The 6,955-nt window shown below is 38.5% G+C and overlaps 1 protein-coding gene across 3 annotated transcripts in view; it reads left to right on the top strand.

Annotated features, from left to right (window-relative positions):
* PWWP3B (PWWP domain containing 3B) overlaps nt 1-6,955 on the top strand; it is a 28,125-nt gene that overhangs the window by 7,008 nt on the left and 14,162 nt on the right. The window contains exon 3 of one of the 3 annotated variants that reach the window (XM_023203056.1): nt 2,137-2,271. The exons of the other annotated variants lie outside the window; for them this stretch is intronic. The gene's annotated coding sequence lies outside the window, so the exon portion shown is untranslated. The remainder of the gene's footprint in view (nt 1-2,136; nt 2,272-6,955) is intronic. 3 annotated transcript variants of the gene reach the window in all.

Genomic DNA, 6,955 nt, shown 5'->3' with positions numbered 1-6,955 from the left:
TTTTAATTTGTGTGGGAATGTAGATGGATGTAAGAGATAGAAAGAGGTCAAGGATAGTAAGTATGGTAGTTGCCGAAGATGGTTGTAGTTCACCAATATGTTCACAATCAGAGACGTGAGACTAAGCAATACTCACGCTGGGGTTATTTCTTTTATTTATTTATTTATTTGAGACAGAGTCTTGCTCTGTCACCCAGGCTGGAGTGCAGTGGCGCGATCTTGGCTCACTGCAAACTCGGCCTCCCGGGTTCATGCGATTCTCCTGCCTCAGCCTCCTGAGTAGCTGGGACTACAGGTGCCCTCCACCGCGCCTGGCTAATTTTTTGTATTTTTAGTAGAGACGGGGTTTCATCGTGGTCTCGGTCTCCTGACCTCCTGATCTGCCCCCCTCGGCCTCCCAAAGTGCTGGGATTACAGGCCTGAGCCCCCCGCACCCGGCCACACTGGGGTTATATTCACCAATTTCCTCACAGTTCGAAAGTGAGCAACATCATCTTTGGTTCTACCAAAGAGACAGGATTCCAAGCCCAGGAGGGAGTGAATACTTGTGGAGAGAGGGCATACCTCCTGTTTTGGAGTTAGACTTTGGCTCTGATTTTGTCTCACCCTCTTCCTAGTTTTGTGACCATGGTCATTAGCAAGATTGCCCGTTTCCTTGTTTCCTGGATCTCTATTAGTTGTATCATTTATTTGCTGCTTTGTCAGTCAATTTAGGTAGAAAAATACCATCTTATTGCTGTTTTCTATTTGCATCTCTTTGATTATTAGGGAAGGTGAATATCTTTTATGTATTAGTTTTAATCTTTATTTTGAATATTTGGGTTTTGAGGAGTCCCGATATATAGCACCTCCCTTTCTCCACTGAACAAACTGGATAGATAGATATAAAACAAATGGAGTTGCAGATGGAAGCCAAAATGTCAACATTAGTAAAAGGGGAAGAGGAGAAGTTGCAGGGTACTGATTATTGTGAGAATCAAATGGGCTTATTTATTAATTATTACTTTATTTTATTTTATTTTATTTTGAGATGGAGTCTCATTCTGTTGCACAGGCTAGAGTGCAGTGGCACGATCTCAGCTCTCTGCAACTTCCGCCTCCTGGGTTCAAGTCGTTCTCCCACCTCAGCCCTCTGATTAGCTGGGATTACAGGCACCCACCACCATGCCTGGCTAATTTTTGTATTTTTAGTAGAGTTGGGGTTTCACCATGTTGGCCAGGCTGGTCTCGAACTGCTGGCCTTAAATAATCTGCCACCTCCGCCTTCCAAAGTGCTGGGATTATAGGCGTAATAACAGAACTCCAAATTTAAGCAAACCTACCCAAATAACCTAGAGGTTTGTAGCTGTACAGGAAAGGACAGAGATTCCTGTGGTGGCACCATATGAGCTTGCTCTCAAGGAAGTAAATATTAGGAGTGGGGAAAAATTATTCTCTCAGAACATTGTGAATGGTCTATGTATGTCTTTTGCCCATTTTTACTCTACCATTTATTTCTTATTAAAATGTAAGAGCTACTTTAGCAATATTTTTGCATTGAAAACAGTTTTTTCAAGTTTGTTCTATATTTTCAAATTCGGCTTATTGTGTTTTTACCAATAAGAATTTTTTTTTTTGTTTCCAATTTCAGGATATTCAGATACATACATATCTCTTTAAGGATTTTTGTTGATGTTTTATATTTAGAAATGACTTTAGTTGAAAAAACGATGAAACTTTCTGAAAGATGAATGAGAAGACCTGAATAAAAAGAGAGACATACATCATGAGCCAGGGCCAGGAGAATTAAAATTTCAGGGAATTGTTTATCCCCAAAATAATGTATTAATTCATTGCAGTACAAATAAGAATGTAGAGGGGCTTTTTAATAGAGTTTGACCCGTTGGATCTTGAAATCGTTTTTAGAAATAAGTTGCCAAAATAGGCAAGAAAAATATATAAAAGATGTTCTTTACTGAGTCTTTATGATAAAGGCATTTCTACCTTTTTTTCCCCGCAGAAAATCATCCACTCTTGTAGTTTGAATGTAAATTACACAGACACATGTTGCCATTCCGCTTTCAATTGCTTTAAAAATGATAATCTTTTCGCTTTAAGGGAATTTCAGTTTAACTTGGTGATTCTCCTCCCTTTGAGGGAAAGGACCCCTGCTAGTCCCATCACTGGGAGGGGGCGGAGCCTCGTCGGAGCCGCTCCAAGGGGAGCTGTACCCGGCCGGTATTGGGGGAGGGGCAGCATTTCAAGAGGCTGCAGCTGACAAGAAGCTTCAAGGTAATGGCTGTCTCAAAGTTAGTTATTTTCTGGGAATTTCTTCGGGCCTTGGTGTTAAAGTAAAAGAAAAAAAAAGAAATAGAGATTGTTGCCTGACAGAGGTGGGAATGGAATATGGTTTTGTTTGAACTGCTGTTATTGGAACAGAATTAATCCTCTGGAATTTTTGTTTCGCCCGATATCTTTAAAGTCCTCAGTGTGGGAATGGGCGATCAGATTACAGCTTCTAAATTAAGACTTTGGTGAGACATGCTGTTCCTGTTAATTTTTTACGTGGCATTACATATTTCTACCTTTGTTACAGATTTTATTATATTTTGATTTAAACACATTATTCTACGCAAAAAATGATAGAAAAATGTAAACACACAAAGAGAATGACATATAGGGAAACAAATATAAATGTACATGAACATGGAAAGGGATTCAGATATGCCGTCGAGTGATAACACTTGTAAAGATGTGTATTAGTTTTCCTTAGGAAGGGAACTAGACTCCCGAGTTAAAGTCAGCATCTCTGAGTGTTCATCTCTGAGTGTTCAGATTATGGAAGTTTTTTAAAAATCTATTTTTCACTAGTTTCAGCATTTTTAGAATTGTTTTTAATCGTGCTCATTTTTATAATAAGAGCAAAATAAAGCCAAAAGAGTTTACCCATTTTGTTTCAAATGCGTGGACACACATAGACACCGCAGACACGCTCCCATACTCCCTTGTCTTTTGCCAATAGTGGAATTTTTCCTGGATCTGATCAAGTGGGTAGCCTGGTTGCTGTGTCAACTACAGCCCTGCATGTGTCCTCCCTGAAGCCCATCCTTTCAGTCCACAGGTACAGCCATGGTCAGCAAGAACCACTTTTCTATATCATCTAAGTTTAAGAGTGAGAAACGGATAGGATTTGGTTTATTTCTATGAACAGTTTTAAAAGTATTATGTACTATGGTGCATCCATACAATGGCATGTTATATAGCTGACAAATGAAAGTATGAACTTGTAGTGACTTGAAAAGATGTCTGAGAAGTAAAAAGGGCGAACTGCAGAATGGTAAGCACCATATTATGTCATTTAAACATAAAATACTACATTAATATATGTGTAACCAAATCAGAAAAAATATAAACCAGCCTGCTAATGGAATTATTTGTTCAGTTGAAGAGATAGGGCAGGCTTTACTATCACTATTTTTAAAAAAAATTCTTAATACATATTTAGTCTTTTTTTAAAACAAAATCGGAAAAAAGATTGAGGTAAAATGTTGCAAAGTTGGGGGAAAATTGCATTTGAAGTGATTCACTGAAAAATCACATTGAAAATACTTATTAGTATGCAAAAATGTTTAAACCATGAGCTTAACCAGAACAAAAAGCTGATTTGAAATCATATGCATTCATATGTTTATGTAAAGAAAAAATATGGAAAGATATACAGGAAATAATATCTTTCCAGAATTATACTTTATTTTTATATATCTTACTCATATTTTCAATTTTCAGTAACCATGCAATTATATTTCTACAATCCGACCATTGTAGGTGAAGAGATTCGGATTCCATTTTTTACGTAATGCATAACAAAACTAAATTTGAGCATGGTATATTCTAGAAGCCTGAGAAAGCTGCTTGCTGGCAGGATGTAGTTCCCACCATTCTCCCACAAGGATGTTGTAGTAACAGTTCTGTTTCTCATCACAAGATGGCGCTTGCAAGATATCCTACATTTTCTCCAGACAACTATTTTTATGAAGTGAGCAAACAAAACAATGAAATGTATTTTGTTATCAAACTGTGAGACAGCATGTAGAGTGTGATTCAAATTCCACTCGAAAAATTGTACATGTCTAGAAGAAAAGCCCCACTCAAGAACTGATGTGAGGACTTAAACAGAAATCTTAAAAAATGCTGCTACATAGTCTGCCCCATAGTAGACACAAGTCAATTGTCCTTCCCCTTTTCTCTTTTTTCCACCTTGTAATTTTCCTGAATGATATTATCTTAGCATGAGCCAAAGAACATAATTGACAAAGACAGCATTTCATATTATAAGAATATGAAGTGAAAATAGATGGCATCTGCATCACAGATGAGATTTCACCTCATTCCTGGGTTTTGGAATGACATACCTGTTAAAGTTTAGGCAGGAAAATTTATTTACACCTTTTCCATTTCGTTAGTTTGACTCTCTGCCTGCCTTTATCAGAGATGCACTTGACATGGGAAATCTGCATGTGATGCCAGGTGACAGATAAACAGTGGAACCACAAAAGTGCCAAGCAGGGTAAGGGCCCTGTCAGGCAAGCAGTTGGAGTAAGAATTAAGACAGCTGAATCTCAGTGCCAGACACACTACTATCTATGTGACAGTGGGTAAGGCTTTTCCAATTTCACAAAGCATTTCATGGTAAAAACATTCTAATTTGAGAATATGGGATACAACTGATTTCACTCTGGCTCAGTAGCCATAACATTTTAAATTAAAAACTACAGATTCTAATGTTGGGAAAGAATTATATATGCTAAACTCCTGTAGGAAAAGTATGCAACCAGTCATAATGATGTCTAATTATGGAAGACTTGGATGTCCCAGCCATCTGCCTGACTCTCAAGAAATCCTTAAAAACAATCCTTTCCAATGGGTGGCCATGGCAACCATTCTGAGTCTCTGACTTCTAAGCTTATTCTCTTAATAAGGTCGTTGTTGTCTGGATTAGTCCAGGGGGCGCAGACCCCCAGTATCTGTGTCTGTCTGCATTGGGTATACAGGGAAGCACTGTTAGCTTAGAAGAGTCTAAAGAGATTCCTCTAGAATAAGCCTTAAGAGTCTCCAAAGTACAAAAATATTCATTAATAGGAATAGTGTCCCCAACATATTCCCCAGCTTTCCCTGGACATCTCCCACCACCCTCTCATACACACATACATTCATTCCTTAGATGTAATAACTATAATAGGGGCTACAAGCTGGGGCATTATAGAACTACTCTTCTTTTCTTAGATTTTTAAATATTTTCCCCCAACCACAATATATTTATTTGTCTTGTGCCCAGTATTTATTCATCTTTTGTCTTCTCCATTTCCATTGTCCATCTTCCTACTCCTTTGAGAGAAGAAATCCATTTGCTTATTCTTTTTCCTTTGCCTTTCCTTTAAATGTATACCCTCTAGTATTGCCTATTTGAAATTACTTATTCAAGCTTCCTTGTCAGTTTTCAGGGAGGCATGAATAAGCCACAGAAAAAGAAAACTATTTAGTAGCCCTAAGGCAATAGAGGCCTCTAAAACCACTGCTTTTCTGGTTAAACCAGACAAACACAGACTAGTGACGTAAGAATTTTTGTTAGATGATTGAAAGTTCACTGATTGATTTCTAACCTGTATCCAGATAATAATTCAGATCTATGGTTTATTTGAAACTTTTTTCTTGTCCCCTTCTTTTATATGTCCATATCTACCTCTTGCTTCACACTTAAATTGTCACTGAACTTTAAAAAATTATTCTAAAATATTTTGATATTTGGTACCACTAGTTGTCCCTCCAGTCTGCTAGTAAAGTCAGAACTCGGTCCTAAACCCATGTCTCTATATCTGTTTGTGAATTTGTAATATGTAACAACTTTGCCATAATACTTGCCTGAGGAACTCTGAGGTTTAGACATTGAATCTTTAAGTGTCTCATATCTCCTTACTAAAGAACTGATAAGTACCTTTATTTAGAGTGGTGGTGTGTCCACAGTTGGTTCCTTCTGATGGGTTCTTGGTCTCACTGACTTCAAGAATGAAGCTGCGGACCTTCCTGGTGAGTGTTACAGCTCTTAAAGGTGGCATGGACCCAAAGAGGGAGCAGCAGCAAGATTTATTGTGAAGAGTGAAAGAACAAAGCTTCCACAGCATGGAAGGGAACCTGAGCAGGTTGCCACTGCTGGCTGGGGTGGCCAGCTTTTATTCCTTTATTTGTCCCCGCCCATGTCCTGCTGATTGGTGCATTTTACAGAGTGCTGATTGGTGTGTTTACAATCCTTTAGCTAGACACAGAGTGCTGATTGGTGCATTTTTACAGAGTGCTGATTGGTGCATTTACAATCCTTTAGCTAGACACAGAGCGCTGATTGGTGCATTTTTATAGAGTGCTGATTGGTGCATTTACAATCCTCTAGCTAGACACAGAGCATTGATTAGTGTGTTTACAGTGCTCTAGCTGGACAGAAAAGTTATCCAAGTCCCCAGTTGAACCAGGAAGTCCAGCTGGCTTCATCTCTCAGTGGCAGGAATAATTTTTGTCCTGTCCTGGCTCTTTTTCTATGGGTATCTCAGAGAATGGTGGAGTTAAGAGAGGACTCCTTTTTACTTTAAATTCCCCAGGGCAAACCCCAGATGGATTTTCCTTCTTGCTTGTTTATGCCAGGAAGAACACTGCAGTTTAGTCTGTTTACTGGAATACGCAGCGTGCAGTAGAGCTTTGTTTGTCTATGCACTGTAATGATGGGATTGTGAGGCCCTCATCGAACTTGTTTCCATTTTATTCCTTTGAAAAATGTTTCCCTTTCCATCATCCTGTGTCTTGACTCCTAATAGTTTTATTTATTGGCATGTGTAAGTTTTGCCTGGGAATAGCTACATATTGCCTGGGAAGTATAAAATCTCCAGTGTGGCAGGTTTATCCCTTTATCCCTTTAAGTCACTAGCTGGTA

The sequence above is a fragment of the Piliocolobus tephrosceles genome, chromosome 12, assembly GCF_002776525.5.
Source record: "Piliocolobus tephrosceles isolate RC106 chromosome 12, ASM277652v3, whole genome shotgun sequence".
Taxonomy (NCBI): Eukaryota; Metazoa; Chordata; class Mammalia; order Primates; family Cercopithecidae; genus Piliocolobus; species Piliocolobus tephrosceles.
Note: the sequence above shows the minus strand (reverse complement) of the source record. Positions and strands in the feature narration are given on the sequence as shown.